Below are 15,868 nucleotides of genomic sequence, written 5' to 3'. Positions count from 1 at the left end.
CAGCTCAGCCACTGCTCCACTCCGCAGTTCCAAGCTCTGAGCTCCACTCCACGCACCTCAGTGTCCAGCTCCTCCCCAGCGCATCAGGGGTTGCCCGGGAGACATTCTGTGACCTAGAGGGCGTGGTTCAGAGCATGCCAGCGCGGGGCTGTCATGAGGAGGGCGTCGCCGGGGGCGGGGTCAGGCCCACCGCGTTAAGGTCAGACTGACAGTGGCCTTGTGCACAGGCGCTCCCAAGCTCCGCAATATGCGCTTTTGGCCATCGAAGTTTTCCCTGCACACTTTGCCACTCGGGAAAGAGGCACCACCGTGGTTAAAAGTCGGCTTTCCAGTTCCTTCAAGTGTCAGTGTTTAGCTGTTCTTGTTCACGTAAGATGAATCTCTTTGGGTCTTATTATGTGGAACATGTTTTTATAGCTGGAGATACAATGATGATGAACATCAACTTTCTTACCCTCAAAGAGGGGAAAGGGCAGAACTAAGTAAGGTAATATAGTAGATAAACTTGATTAGAATTAAGTACAGTTCTGGCCATTTTTCTTTTTCTTTTTTTTTTTTGCTGTGGCATAAAGAGATGACTTGGAAGTGGCTGGGGTCATTCCCAGCTCAGTTTTATGAACTGATGGGCAAGACAGCTAAGTTTAAATGCCTTAGAGCTGAAAGAGTTCCTAATGTATTTCTTTCCCCTCAAAAAAATCTTTCAATGTGGAAACAATAAATTTCACAGGAAAAAACAGGTAAATAACAGTGTATATGATCTCATAGAAGAGAAAATGAGTAGTAAATTCTGAATACGAATTTTAGGCATTGGGAAAGGGACTTTTCAATTGTCTTCGCCTAGGTTCTTAAGAAAGTAGGCCCTGAGTTTAAGATAAAAAGTTTAGATAAAGCACCTTTATTTGGGTGGTGGAAGCCTAGACAATTGATGATGGAGGAAAAGAAAAAAGTAGACAAGGCACAGAAAAAGGAAATATGGTGTGATAAGCAGCCTTACAGAACTGACCCCTTCTCTATGGATTGTTGAGAGGGCAGGAGCACCCACCTGGAGGCAGGGGTGTTCACACAGACTGAGAGGCAACACATTGGGGGCCAACAACGGGTGCAAGGGGCCCAGTCCAGGAGGAGGAGGAGCAGCTGGTCAAAATAGTTCACTGCCCCTTTATTAAACAAAGGCGAATGCCCTGATTGACAGAGCTTTTTCCCGTAGCCGATTATCAACCCAGTTATCATTCCCTGGAATACAGGATTTTTGTGATGCTTGGAACTCTGCAAAATTCCTGCAAGCTGTTAATTTTGATACGAATGCTCCTACTACCTTCCATAAGAGATCCTTCCCCGTGTTTAGTGCCGATGTACTGGCAGGAGGAGTTAGTGGGCTCATACCAAAATGGTTTGGTATAGCTTTTGGTGAAGGAAAACTGTTTTCCATTCCTTTGGCAACAGGAGTGGCTGGCAAAGAAAGTGACACTTGCACAGCAGAATCCCTCTTTTCAGAGTCTAGAGTTTGCTTTCTGGTTACTTCTTGTCTTTCGCGAGCTGCTAGTTCTTGTTTTAACTCTCTTACTTCATCCTTTAACCTCTGCACAGAGACCAACGAAGATTCCTTTTCATCAAGTTCACTCTCTAAGTATGCATTTCTTTCGAGGGCCTCATCTAGCCTTTGCTCAGACTCTTCCAGGGAAACTACTGCTGCCCTTTGTGCGCGCTCCAGGTCATCCTTGGCTTGCTCCAGCTCTCTCACGTACTTCTGCAACTGCTCCTTAACCACCCGAGTCTGATTTAAATCATCCTCTACTACTGTGACCTGCTTGTAACTTTGTGCATGCTCATGTTCTGGCTTCTCTTTTAATGCCTCCACTTCGTATTTCAGTCTTTGGTTGTCAGCTTGCAAGTCTCTCTTACTTTGTTCAGCCAGTACTAACTGTGCCTCCAACTCTGCTTCTAATTCCCTGCTTCTTTCCTGGAATTCAAGTAGCTCATCCTGAGTTTCCTGGAAGCTTTGTTTATACTTGAAGGAAAGTTCTTTCCAGAAAGCAGTTTCCTCCTCTAAACTAGAAAAATATGGTTTATCTTCAACATCCATAGTCAAGAAAGTCTCCAGCCTGTCAAAAGGGCACGTTCAGCGCCTCTCGGCAGACGTCTCCGCTCTTCTGGCCCAGCCAGGGCCGCCCAGCAGCTCAGCCACTGCTCCACTCCGCAGTTCCAAGCTCTGAGCTCCACTCCACGCACCTCAGTGTCCAGCTCCTCCCCAGCGCATCAGGGGTTGCCCGGGAGACATTCTGTGACCTAGAGGGCGTGGTTCAGAGCATGCCAGCGCGGGGCTGTCATGAGGAGGGCGTCGCCGGGGGCGGGGTCAGGCCCACCGCGTTAAGGTCAGACTGACAGTGGCCTTGTGCACAGGCGCTCCCAAGCTCCGCAATATGCGCTTTTGGCCATCGAAGTTTTCCCTGCACACTTTGCCACTCGGGAAAGAGGCACCACCGTGGTTAAAAGTCGGCTTTCCAGTTCCTTCAAGTGTCAGTGTTTAGCTGTTCTTGTTCACGTAAGATGAATCTCTTTGGGTCTTATTATGTGGAACATGTTTTTATAGCTGGAGATACAATGATGATGAACATCAACTTTCTTACCCTCAAAGAGGGGAAAGGGCAGAACTAAGTAAGGTAATATAGTAGATAAACTTGATTAGAATTAAGAACAGTTCTGGCCATTTTTCTTTGTCTTTTTCTTTTTTGCTGTGGCATAAAGAGATGACTTGGAAGTGGCTGGGGTCATTCCCAGCTCAGTTTTATGAACTGATGGGCAAGACAGCTAAGTTTAAATGCCTTAGAGCTGAAAGAGTTCCTAATGTATTTCTTTCCCCTCAAAAAAATCTTTCAATGTGGAAACAATAAATTTCACAGGAAAAAACAGGTAAATAACAGTGTATATGATCTCATAGAAGAGAAAATGAGTAGTAAATTCTGAATACGAATTTTAGGCATTGGGAAAGGGACTTTTCAATTGTCTTCGCCTAGGTTCTTAAGAAAGTAGGCCCTGAGTTTAAGATAAAAAGTTTAGATAAAGCACCTTTATTTGGGTGGTGGAAGCCTAGACAATTGATGATGGAGGAAAAGAAAAAAGTAGACAAGGCACAGAAAAAGGAAATATGGTGTGATAAGCAGCCTTACAGAACTGACCCCTTCTCTATGGATTGTTGAGAGGGCAGGAGCACCCACCTGGAGGCAGGGGTGTTCACACAGACTGAGAGGCAACACATTGGGGGCCAACAACGGGTGCAAGGGGCCCAGTCCAGGAGGAGGAGGAGCAGCTGGTCAAAATAGTTCACTGCCCCTTTATTAAACAAAGGCGAATGCCCTGATTGACAGAGCTTTTTCCCGTAGCCGATTATCAACCCAGTTATCATTCCCTGGAATACAGGATTTTTGTGATGCTTGGAACTCTGCAAAATTCCTGCAAGCTGTTAATTTTGATACGAATGCTCCTACTACCTTCCATAAGAGATCCTTCCCCGTGTTTAGTGCCGATGTACTGGCAGGAGGAGTTAGTGGGCTCATACCAAAATGGTTTGGTATAGCTTTTGGTGAAGGAAAACTGTTTTCCATTCCTTTGGCAACAGGAGTGGCTGGCAAAGAAAGTGACACTTGCACAGCAGAATCCCTCTTTTCAGAGTCTAGAGTTTGCTTTCTGGTTACTTCTTGTCTTTCGCGAGCTGCTAGTTCTTGTTTTAACTCTCTTACTTCATCCTTTAACCTCTGCACAGAGACCAACGAAGATTCCTTTTCATCAAGTTCACTCTCTAAGTATGCATTTCTTTCGAGGGCCTCATCTAGCCTTTGCTCAGACTCTTCCAGGGAAACTACTGCTGCCCTTTGTGCGCGCTCCAGGTCATCCTTGGCTTGCTCCAGCTCTCTCACGTACTTCTGCAACTGCTCCTTAACCACCCGAGTCTGATTTAAATCATCCTCTACTACTGTGACCTGCTTGTAACTTTGTGCATGCTCATGTTCTGGCTTCTCTTTTAATGCCTCCACTTCGTATTTCAGTCTTTGGTTGTCAGCTTGCAAGTCTCTCTTACTTTGTTCAGCCAGTACTAACTGTGCCTCCAACTCTGCTTCTAATTCCCTGCTTCTTTCCTGGAATTCAAGTAGCTCATCCTGAGTTTCCTGGAAGCTTTGTTTATACTTGAAGGAAAGTTCTTTCCAGAAAGCAGTTTCCTCCTCTAAACTAGAAAAATATGGTTTATCTTCAACATCCATAGTCAAGAAAGTCTCCAGCCTGTCAAAAGGGCACGTTCAGCGCCTCTCGGCAGACGTCTCCGCTCTTCTGGCCCAGCCAGGGCCGCCCAGCAGCTCAGCCACTGCTCCACTCCGCAGTTCCAAGCTCTGAGCTCCACTCCACGCACCTCAGTGTCCAGCTCCTCCCCAGCGCATCAGGGGTTGCCCGGGAGACATTCTGTGACCTAGAGGGCGTGGTTCAGAGCATGCCAGCGCGGGGCTGTCATGAGGAGGGCGTCGCCGGGGGCGGGGTCAGGCCCACCGCGTTAAGGTCAGACTGACAGTGGCCTTGTGCACAGGCGCTCCCAAGCTCCGCAATATGCGCTTTTGGCCATCGAAGTTTTCCCTGCACACTTTGCCACTCGGGAAAGAGGCACCACCGTGGTTAAAAGTCGGCTTTCCAGTTCCTTCAAGTGTCAGTGTTTAGCTGTTCTTGTTCACGTAAGATGAATCTCTTTGGGTCTTATTATGTGGAACATGTTTTTATAGCTGGAGATACAATGATGATGAACATCAACTTTCTTACCCTCAAAGAGGGGAAAGGGCAGAACTAAGTAAGGTAATATAGTAGATAAACTTGATTAGAATTAAGTACAGTTCTGGCCATTTTTCTTTTTCTTTTTTTTTTTTGCTGTGGCATAAAGAGATGACTTGGAAGTGGCTGGGGTCATTCCCAGCTCAGTTTTATGAACTGATGGGCAAGACAGCTAAGTTTAAATGCCTTAGAGCTGAAAGAGTTCCTAATGTATTTCTTTCCCCTCAAAAAAATCTTTCAATGTGGAAACAATAAATTTCACAGGAAAAAACAGGTAAATAACAGTGTATATGATCTCATAGAAGAGAAAATGAGTAGTAAATTCTGAATACGAATTTTAGGCATTGGGAAAGGGACTTTTCAATTGTCTTCGCCTAGGTTCTTAAGAAAGTAGGCCCTGAGTTTAAGATAAAAAGTTTAGATAAAGCACCTTTATTTGGGTGGTGGAAGCCTAGACAATTGATGATGGAGGAAAAGAAAAAAGTAGACAAGGCACAGAAAAAGGAAATATGGTGTGATAAGCAGCCTTACAGAACTGACCCCTTCTCTATGGATTGTTGAGAGGGCAGGAGCACCCACCTGGAGGCAGGGGTGTTCACACAGACTGAGAGGCAACACATTGGGGGCCAACAACGGGTGCAAGGGGCCCAGTCCAGGAGGAGGAGGAGCAGCTGGTCAAAATAGTTCACTGCCCCTTTATTAAACAAAGGCGAATGCCCTGATTGACAGAGCTTTTTCCCGTAGCCGATTATCAACCCAGTTATCATTCCCTGGAATACAGGATTTTTGTGATGCTTGGAACTCTGCAAAATTCCTGCAAGCTGTTAATTTTGATACGAATGCTCCTACTACCTTCCATAAGAGATCCTTCCCCGTGTTTAGTGCCGATGTACTGGCAGGAGGAGTTAGTGGGCTCATACCAAAATGGTTTGGTATAGCTTTTGGTGAAGGAAAACTGTTTTCCATTCCTTTGGCAACAGGAGTGGCTGGCAAAGAAAGTGACACTTGCACAGCAGAATCCCTCTTTTCAGAGTCTAGAGTTTGCTTTCTGGTTACTTCTTGTCTTTCGCGAGCTGCTAGTTCTTGTTTTAACTCTCTTACTTCATCCTTTAACCTCTGCACAGAGACCAACGAAGATTCCTTTTCATCAAGTTCACTCTCTAAGTATGCATTTCTTTCGAGGGCCTCATCTAGCCTTTGCTCAGACTCTTCCAGGGAAACTACTGCTGCCCTTTGTGCGCGCTCCAGGTCATCCTTGGCTTGCTCCAGCTCTCTCACGTACTTCTGCAACTGCTCCTTAACCACCCGAGTCTGATTTAAATCATCCTCTACTACTGTGACCTGCTTGTAACTTTGTGCATGCTCATGTTCTGGCTTCTCTTTTAATGCCTCCACTTCGTATTTCAGTCTTTGGTTGTCAGCTTGCAAGTCTCTCTTACTTTGTTCAGCCAGTACTAACTGTGCCTCCAACTCTGCTTCTAATTCCCTGCTTCTTTCCTGGAATTCAAGTAGCTCATCCTGAGTTTCCTGGAAGCTTTGTTTATACTTGAAGGAAAGTTCTTTCCAGAAAGCAGTTTCCTCCTCTAAACTAGAAAAATATGGTTTATCTTCAACATCCATAGTCAAGAAAGTCTCCAGCCTGTCAAAAGGGCACGTTCAGCGCCTCTCGGCAGACGTCTCCGCTCTTCTGGCCCAGCCAGGGCCGCCCAGCAGCTCAGCCACTGCTCCACTCCGCAGTTCCAAGCTCTGAGCTCCACTCCACGCACCTCAGTGTCCAGCTCCTCCCCAGCGCATCAGGGGTTGCCCGGGAGACATTCTGTGACCTAGAGGGCGTGGTTCAGAGCATGCCAGCGCGGGGCTGTCATGAGGAGGGCGTCGCCGGGGGCGGGGTCAGGCCCACCGCGTTAAGGTCAGACTGACAGTGGCCTTGTGCACAGGCGCTCCCAAGCTCCGCAATATGCGCTTTTGGCCATCGAAGTTTTCCCTGCACACTTTGCCACTCGGGAAAGAGGCACCACCGTGGTTAAAAGTCGGCTTTCCAGTTCCTTCAAGTGTCAGTGTTTAGCTGTTCTTGTTCACGTAAGATGAATCTCTTTGGGTCTTATTATGTGGAACATGTTTTTATAGCTGGAGATACAATGATGATGAACATCAACTTTCTTACCCTCAAAGAGGGGAAAGGGCAGAACTAAGTAAGGTAATATAGTAGATAAACTTCATTAGAATTAAGTACAGTTCTGTCCATTTTTCTTTGTCTTTTTCTTTTTTGCTGTGGCATAAAGAGATGACTTGGAAGTGGCTGGGGTCATTCCCAGCTCAGTTTTATGAACTGATGGGCAAGACAGCTAAGTTTAAATGCCTTAGAGCTGAAAGAGTTCCTAATGTATTTCTTTCCCCTCAAAAAAATCTTTCAATGTGGAAACAATAAATTTCACAGGAAAAAACAGGTAAATAACAGTGTATATGATCTCATAGAAGAGAAAATGAGTAGTAAATTCTGAATACGAATTTTAGGCATTGGGAAAGGGACTTTTCAATTGTCTTCGCCTAGGTTCTTAAGAAAGTAGGCCCTGAGTTTAAGATAAAAAGTTTAGATAAAGCACCTTTATTTGGGTGGTGGAAGCCTAGACAATTGATGATGGAGGAAAAGAAAAAAGTAGACAAGGCACAGAAAAAGGAAATATGGTGTGATAAGCAGCCTTACAGAACTGACCCCTTCTCTATGGATTGTTGAGAGGGCAGGAGCACCCACCTGGAGGCAGGGGTGTTCACACAGACTGAGAGGCAACACATTGGGGGCCAACAACGGGTGCAAGGGGCCCAGTCCAGGAGGAGGAGGAGCAGCTGGTCAAAATAGTTCACTGCCCCTTTATTAAACAAAGGCGAATGCCCTGATTGACAGAGCTTTTTCCCGTAGCCGATTATCAACCCAGTTATCATTCCCTGGAATACAGGATTTTTGTGATGCTTGGAACTCTGCAAAATTCCTGCAAGCTGTTAATTTTGATACGAATGCTCCTACTACCTTCCATAAGAGATCCTTCCCCGTGTTTAGTGCCGATGTACTGGCAGGAGGAGTTAGTGGGCTCATACCAAAATGGTTTGGTATAGCTTTTGGTGAAGGAAAACTGTTTTCCATTCCTTTGGCAACAGGAGTGGCTGGCAAAGAAAGTGACACTTGCACAGCAGAATCCCTCTTTTCAGAGTCTAGAGTTTGCTTTCTGGTTACTTCTTGTCTTTCGCGAGCTGCTAGTTCTTGTTTTAACTCTCTTACTTCATCCTTTAACCTCTGCACAGAGACCAACGAAGATTCCTTTTCATCAAGTTCACTCTCTAAGTATGCATTTCTTTCGAGGGCCTCATCTAGCCTTTGCTCAGACTCTTCCAGGGAAACTACTGCTGCCCTTTGTGCGCGCTCCAGGTCATCCTTGGCTTGCTCCAGCTCTCTCACGTACTTCTGCAACTGCTCCTTAACCACCCGAGTCTGATTTAAATCATCCTCTACTACTGTGACCTGCTTGTAACTTTGTGCATGCTCATGTTCTGGCTTCTCTTTTAATGCCTCCACTTCGTATTTCAGTCTTTGGTTGTCAGCTTGCAAGTCTCTCTTACTTTGTTCAGCCAGTACTAACTGTGCCTCCAACTCTGCTTCTAATTCCCTGCTTCTTTCCTGGAATTCAAGTAGCTCATCCTGAGTTTCCTGGAAGCTTTGTTTATACTTGAAGGAAAGTTCTTTCCAGAAAGCAGTTTCCTCCTCTAAACTAGAAAAATATGGTTTATCTTCAACATCCATAGTCAAGAAAGTCTCCAGCCTGTCAAAAGGGCACGTTCAGCGCCTCTCGGCAGACGTCTCCGCTCTTCTGGCCCAGCCAGGGCCGCCCAGCAGCTCAGCCACTGCTCCACTCCGCAGTTCCAAGCTCTGAGCTCCACTCCACGCACCTCAGTGTCCAGCTCCTCCCCAGCGCATCAGGGGTTGCCCGGGAGACATTCTGTGACCTAGAGGGCGTGGTTCAGAGCATGCCAGCGCGGGGCTGTCATGAGGAGGGCGTCGCCGGGGGCGGGGTCAGGCCCACCGCGTTAAGGTCAGACTGACAGTGGCCTTGTGCACAGGCGCTCCCAAGCTCCGCAATATGCGCTTTTGGCCATCGAAGTTTTCCCTGCACACTTTGCCACTCGGGAAAGAGGCACCACCGTGGTTAAAAGTCGGCTTTCCAGTTCCTTCAAGTGTCAGTGTTTAGCTGTTCTTGTTCACGTAAGATGAATCTCTTTGGGTCTTATTATGTGGAACATGTTTTTATAGCTGGAGATACAATGATGATGAACATCAACTTTCTTACCCTCAAAGAGGGGAAAGGGCAGAACTAAGTAAGGTAATATAGTAGATAAACTTGATTAGAATTAAGAACAGTTCTGGCCATTTTTCTTTGTCTTTTTCTTTTTTGCTGTGGCATAAAGAGATGACTTGGAAGTGGCTGGGGTCATTCCCAGCTCAGTTTTATGAACTGATGGGCAAGACAGCTAAGTTTAAATGCCTTAGAGCTGAAAGAGTTCCTAATGTATTTCTTTCCCCTCAAAAAAATCTTTCAATGTGGAAACAATAAATTTCACAGGAAAAAACAGGTAAATAACAGTGTATATGATCTCATAGAAGAGAAAATGAGTAGTAAATTCTGAATACGAATTTTAGGCATTGGGAAAGGGACTTTTCAATTGTCTTCGCCTAGGTTCTTAAGAAAGTAGGCCCTGAGTTTAAGATAAAAAGTTTAGATAAAGCACCTTTATTTGGGTGGTGGAAGCCTAGACAATTGATGATGGAGGAAAAGAAAAAAGTAGACAAGGCACAGAAAAAGGAAATATGGTGTGATAAGCAGCCTTACAGAACTGACCCCTTCTCTATGGATTGTTGAGAGGGCAGGAGCACCCACCTGGAGGCAGGGGTGTTCACACAGACTGAGAGGCAACACATTGGGGGCCAACAACGGGTGCAAGGGGCCCAGTCCAGGAGGAGGAGGAGCAGCTGGTCAAAATAGTTCACTGCCCCTTTATTAAACAAAGGCGAATGCCCTGATTGACAGAGCTTTTTCCCGTAGCCGATTATCAACCCAGTTATCATTCCCTGGAATACAGGATTTTTGTGATGCTTGGAACTCTGCAAAATTCCTGCAAGCTGTTAATTTTGATACGAATGCTCCTACTACCTTCCATAAGAGATCCTTCCCCGTGTTTAGTGCCGATGTACTGGCAGGAGGAGTTAGTGGGCTCATACCAAAATGGTTTGGTATAGCTTTTGGTGAAGGAAAACTGTTTTCCATTCCTTTGGCAACAGGAGTGGCTGGCAAAGAAAGTGACACTTGCACAGCAGAATCCCTCTTTTCAGAGTCTAGAGTTTGCTTTCTGGTTACTTCTTGTCTTTCGCGAGCTGCTAGTTCTTGTTTTAACTCTCTTACTTCATCCTTTAACCTCTGCACAGAGACCAACGAAGATTCCTTTTCATCAAGTTCACTCTCTAAGTATGCATTTCTTTCGAGGGCCTCATCTAGCCTTTGCTCAGACTCTTCCAGGGAAACTACTGCTGCCCTTTGTGCGCGCTCCAGGTCATCCTTGGCTTGCTCCAGCTCTCTCACGTACTTCTGCAACTGCTCCTTAACCACCCGAGTCTGATTTAAATCATCCTCTACTACTGTGACCTGCTTGTAACTTTGTGCATGCTCATGTTCTGGCTTCTCTTTTAATGCCTCCACTTCGTATTTCAGTCTTTGGTTGTCAGCTTGCAAGTCTCTCTTACTTTGTTCAGCCAGTACTAACTGTGCCTCCAACTCTGCTTCTAATTCCCTGCTTCTTTCCTGGAATTCAAGTAGCTCATCCTGAGTTTCCTGGAAGCTTTGTTTATACTTGAAGGAAAGTTCTTTCCAGAAAGCAGTTTCCTCCTCTAAACTAGAAAAATATGGTTTATCTTCAACATCCATAGTCAAGAAAGTCTCCAGCCTGTCAAAAGGGCACGTTCAGCGCCTCTCGGCAGACGTCTCCGCTCTTCTGGCCCAGCCAGGGCCGCCCAGCAGCTCAGCCACTGCTCCACTCCGCAGTTCCAAGCTCTGAGCTCCACTCCACGCACCTCAGTGTCCAGCTCCTCCCCAGCGCATCAGGGGTTGCCCGGGAGACATTCTGTGACCTAGAGGGCGTGGTTCAGAGCATGCCAGCGCGGGGCTGTCATGAGGAGGGCGTCGCCGGGGGCGGGGTCAGGCCCACCGCGTTAAGGTCAGACTGACAGTGGCCTTGTGCACAGGCGCTCCCAAGCTCCGCAATATGCGCTTTTGGCCATCGAAGTTTTCCCTGCACACTTTGCCACTCGGGAAAGAGGCACCACCGTGGTTAAAAGTCGGCTTTCCAGTTCCTTCAAGTGTCAGTGTTTAGCTGTTCTTGTTCACGTAAGATGAATCTCTTTGGGTCTTATTATGTGGAACATGTTTTTATAGCTGGAGATACAATGATGATGAACATCAACTTTCTTACCCTCAAAGAGGGGAAAGGGCAGAACTAAGTAAGGTAATATAGTAGATAAACTTGATTAGAATTAAGTACAGTTCTGGCCATTTTTCTTTTTCTTTTTTTTTTTTTTGCTGTGGCATAAAGAGATGACTTGGAAGTGGCTGGGGTCATTCCCAGCTCAGTTTTATGAACTGATGGGCAAGACAGCTAAGTTTAAATGCCTTAGAGCTGAAAGAGTTCCTAATGTATTTCTTTCCCCTCAAAAAAATCTTTCAATGTGGAAACAATAAATTTCACAGGAAAAAACAGGTAAATAACAGTGTATATGATCTCATAGAAGAGAAAATGAGTAGTAAATTCTGAATACGAATTTTAGGCATTGGGAAAGGGACTTTTCAATTGTCTTCGCCTAGGTTCTTAAGAAAGTAGGCCCTGAGTTTAAGATAAAAAGTTTAGATAAAGCACCTTTATTTGGGTGGTGGAAGCCTAGACAATTGATGATGGAGGAAAAGAAAAAAGTAGACAAGGCACAGAAAAAGGAAATATGGTGTGATAAGCAGCCTTACAGAACTGACCCCTTCTCTATGGATTGTTGAGAGGGCAGGAGCACCCACCTGGAGGCAGGGGTGTTCACACAGACTGAGAGGCAACACATTGGGGGCCAACAACGGGTGCAAGGGGCCCAGTCCAGGAGGAGGAGGAGCAGCTGGTCAAAATAGTTCACTGCCCCTTTATTAAACAAAGGCGAATGCCCTGATTGACAGAGCTTTTTCCCGTAGCCGATTATCAACCCAGTTATCATTCCCTGGAATACAGGATTTTTGTGATGCTTGGAACTCTGCAAAATTCCTGCAAGCTGTTAATTTTGATACGAATGCTCCTACTACCTTCCATAAGAGATCCTTCCCCGTGTTTAGTGCCGATGTACTGGCAGGAGGAGTTAGTGGGCTCATACCAAAATGGTTTGGTATAGCTTTTGGTGAAGGAAAACTGTTTTCCATTCCTTTGGCAACAGGAGTGGCTGGCAAAGAAAGTGACACTTGCACAGCAGAATCCCTCTTTTCAGAGTCTAGAGTTTGCTTTCTGGTTACTTCTTGTCTTTCGCGAGCTGCTAGTTCTTGTTTTAACTCTCTTACTTCATCCTTTAACCTCTGCACAGAGACCAACGAAGATTCCTTTTCATCAAGTTCACTCTCTAAGTATGCATTTCTTTCGAGGGCCTCATCTAGCCTTTGCTCAGACTCTTCCAGGGAAACTACTGCTGCCCTTTGTGCGCGCTCCAGGTCATCCTTGGCTTGCTCCAGCTCTCTCACGTACTTCTGCAACTGCTCCTTAACCACCCGAGTCTGATTTAAATCATCCTCTACTACTGTGACCTGCTTGTAACTTTGTGCATGCTCATGTTCTGGCTTCTCTTTTAATGCCTCCACTTCGTATTTCAGTCTTTGGTTGTCAGCTTGCAAGTCTCTCTTACTTTGTTCAGCCAGTACTAACTGTGCCTCCAACTCTGCTTCTAATTCCCTGCTTCTTTCCTGGAATTCAAGTGGCTCATCCTGAGTTTCCTGGAAGCTTTGTTTATACTTGAAGGAAAGTTCTTTCCAGAAAGCAGTTTCCTCCTCTAAACTAGAAAAATATGGTTTATCTTCAACATCCATAGTCAAGAAAGTCTCCAGCCTGTCAAAAGGGCACGTTCAGCGCCTCTCGGCAGACGTCTCCGCTCTTCTGGCCCAGCCAGGGCCGCCCAGCAGCTCAGCCACTGCTCCACTCCGCAGTTCCAAGCTCTGAGCTCCACTCCACGCACCTCAGTGTCCAGCTCCTCCCCAGCGCATCAGGGGTTGCCCGGGAGACATTCTGTGACCTAGAGGGCGTGGTTCAGAGCATGCCAGCGCGGGGCTGTCATGAGGAGGGCGTCGCCGGGGGCGGGGTCAGGCCCACCGCGTTAAGGTCAGACTGACAGTGGCCTTGTGCACAGGCGCTCCCAAGCTCCGCAATATGCGCTTTTGGCCATCGAAGTTTTCCCTGCACACTTTGCCACTCGGGAAAGAGGCACCACCGTGGTTAAAAGTCGGCTTTCCAGTTCCTTCAAGTGTCAGTGTTTAGCTGTTCTTGTTCACGTAAGATGAATCTCTTTGGGTCTTATTATGTGGAACATGTTTTTATAGCTGGAGATACAATGATGATGAACATCAACTTTCTTACCCTCAAAGAGGGGAAAGGGCAGAACTAAGTAAGGTAATATAGTAGATAAACTTGATTAGAATTAAGTACAGTTCTGGCCATTTTTCTTTTTCTTTTTTTTTTTTGCTGTGGCATAAAGAGATGACTTGGAAGTGGCTGGGGTCATTCCCAGCTCAGTTTTATGAACTGATGGGCAAGACAGCTAAGTTTAAATGCCTTAGAGCTGAAAGAGTTCCTAATGTATTTCTTTCCCCTCAAAAAAATCTTTCAATGTGGAAACAATAAATTTCACAGGAAAAAACAGGTAAATAACAGTGTATATGATCTCATAGAAGAGAAAATGAGTAGTAAATTCTGAATACGAATTTTAGGCATTGGGAAAGGGACTTTTCAATTGTCTTCGCCTAGGTTCTTAAGAAAGTAGGCCCTGAGTTTAAGATAAAAAGTTTAGATAAAGCACCTTTATTTGGGTGGTGGAAGCCTAGACAATTGATGATGGAGGAAAAGAAAAAAGTAGACAAGGCACAGAAAAAGGAAATATGGTGTGATAAGCAGCCTTACAGAACTGACCCCTTCTCTATGGATTGTTGAGAGGGCAGGAGCACCCACCTGGAGGCAGGGGTGTTCACACAGACTGAGAGGCAACACATTGGGGGCCAACAACGGGTGCAAGGGGCCCAGTCCAGGAGGAGGAGGAGCAGCTGGTCACAATAGTTCACTGCCCCTTTATTAAACAAAGGCGAATGCCCTGATTGACAGAGCTTTTTCCCGTAGCCGATTATCAACCCAGTTATCATTCCCTGGAATACAGGATTTTTGTGATGCTTGGAACTCTGCAAAATTCCTGCAAGCTGTTAATTTTGATACGAATGCTCCTACTACCTTCCATAAGAGATCCTTCCCCATGTTTAGTGCCGATGTACTGGCAGGAGGAGTTAGTGGGCTCATACCAAAATGGTTTGGTATAGCTTTTGGTGAAGGAAAACTGTTTTCCATTCCTTTGGCAACAGGAGTGGCTGGCAAAGAAAGTGACACTTGCACAGCAGAATCCCTCTTTTCAGAGTCTAGAGTTTGCTTTCTGGTTACTTCTTGTCTTTCGCGAGCTGCTAGTTCTTGTTTTAACTCTCTTACTTCATCCTTTAACCTCTGCACAGAGACCAACGAAGATTCCTTTTCATCAAGTTCACTCTCTAAGTATGCATTTCTTTCGAGGGCCTCATCTAGCCTTTGCTCAGACTCTTCCAGGGAAACTACTGCTGCCCTTTGTGCGCGCTCCAGGTCATCCTTGGCTTGCTCCAGCTCTCTCACGTACTTCTGCAACTGCTCCTTAACCACCCGAGTCTGATTTAAATCATCCTCTACTACTGTGACCTGCTTGTAACTTTGTGCATGCTCATGTTCTGGCTTCTCTTTTAATGCCTCCACTTCGTATTTCAGTCTTTGGTTGTCAGCTTGCAAGTCTCTCTTACTTTGTTCAGCCAGTACTAACTGTGCCTCCAACTCTGCTTCTAATTCCCTGCTTCTTTCCTGGAATTCAAGTAGCTCATCCTGAGTTTCCTGGAAGCTTTGTTTATACTTGAAGGAAAGTTCTTTCCAGAAAGCAGTTTCCTCCTCTAAACTAGAAAAATATGGTTTATCTTCAACATCCATAGTCAAGAAAGTCTCCAGCCTGTCAAAAGGGCACGTTCAGCGCCTCTCGGCAGACGTCTCCGCTCTTCTGGCCCAGCCAGGGCCGCCCAGCAGCTCAGCCACTGCTCCACTCCGCAGTTCCAAGCTCTGAGCTCCACTCCACGCACCTCAGTGTCCAGCTCCTCCCCAGCGCATCAGGGGTTGCCCGGGAGACATTCTGTGACCTAGAGGGCGTGGTTCAGAGCATGCCAGCGCGGGGCTGTCATGAGGAGGGCGTCGCCGGGGGCGGGGTCAGGCCCACCGCGTTAAGGTCAGACTGACAGTGGCCTTGTGCACAGGCGCTCCCAAGCTCCGCAATATGCGCTTTTGGCCATCGAAGTTTTCCCTGCACACTTTGCCACTCGGGAAAGAGGCACCACCGTGGTTAAAAGTCGGCTTTCCAGTTCCTTCAAGTGTCAGTGTTTAGCTGTTCTTGTTCACGTAAGATGAATCTCTTTGGGTCTTATTATGTGGAACATGTTTTTATAGCTGGAGATACAATGATGATGAACATCAACTTTCTTACCCTCAAAGAGGGGAAAGGGCAGAACTAAGTAAGGTAATATAGTAGATAAACTTGATTAGAATTAAGTACAGTTCTGGCCATTTTTCTTTTTCTTTTTCTTTTTTGCTGTGGCATAAAGAGATGACTTGGAAGTGGCTGGGGTCATTCCCAGCTCAGTTTTATGAACTGATGGGCAAGACAGCTAAGTTTAAATGCCTTAGA

The 15,868-nt window shown here is 46.1% G+C and overlaps 6 pseudogenes; all 6 read right to left on the bottom strand.

Annotated features, from left to right (window-relative positions):
- Window positions 1–1,066: 1,066 nt before the first annotated feature.
- LOC140844685 (nuclear distribution protein nudE-like 1 pseudogene) lies at window positions 1,067–2,083 on the bottom strand (annotated as a pseudogene).
- Window positions 2,084–3,239: 1,156 nt separating this feature from the next.
- LOC140844684 (nuclear distribution protein nudE-like 1 pseudogene) lies at window positions 3,240–4,256 on the bottom strand (annotated as a pseudogene).
- Window positions 4,257–5,412: 1,156 nt separating this feature from the next.
- LOC140844683 (nuclear distribution protein nudE-like 1 pseudogene) lies at window positions 5,413–6,429 on the bottom strand (annotated as a pseudogene).
- A 1,156-nt stretch (window positions 6,430–7,585) lies between these two features.
- Window positions 7,586–8,602, bottom strand: LOC140844682 (nuclear distribution protein nudE-like 1 pseudogene; annotated as a pseudogene).
- Window positions 8,603–9,758: 1,156 nt separating this feature from the next.
- LOC140844681 (nuclear distribution protein nudE-like 1 pseudogene) lies at window positions 9,759–10,775 on the bottom strand (annotated as a pseudogene).
- Window positions 10,776–14,106: 3,331 nt separating this feature from the next.
- Window positions 14,107–15,123, bottom strand: LOC140844680 (nuclear distribution protein nudE-like 1 pseudogene; annotated as a pseudogene).
- Between the last annotated feature and the right edge of the window lie 745 nt (window positions 15,124–15,868).

Source organism: Manis javanica, chromosome 11 (genome assembly GCF_040802235.1).
Source record: "Manis javanica isolate MJ-LG chromosome 11, MJ_LKY, whole genome shotgun sequence".
Lineage (NCBI taxonomy): Eukaryota > Metazoa > Chordata > Mammalia > Pholidota > Manidae > Manis > Manis javanica.
The sequence above is the reverse complement of the archived record's forward strand: the minus strand, read 5'-3'. Positions and strand labels throughout refer to the sequence as shown.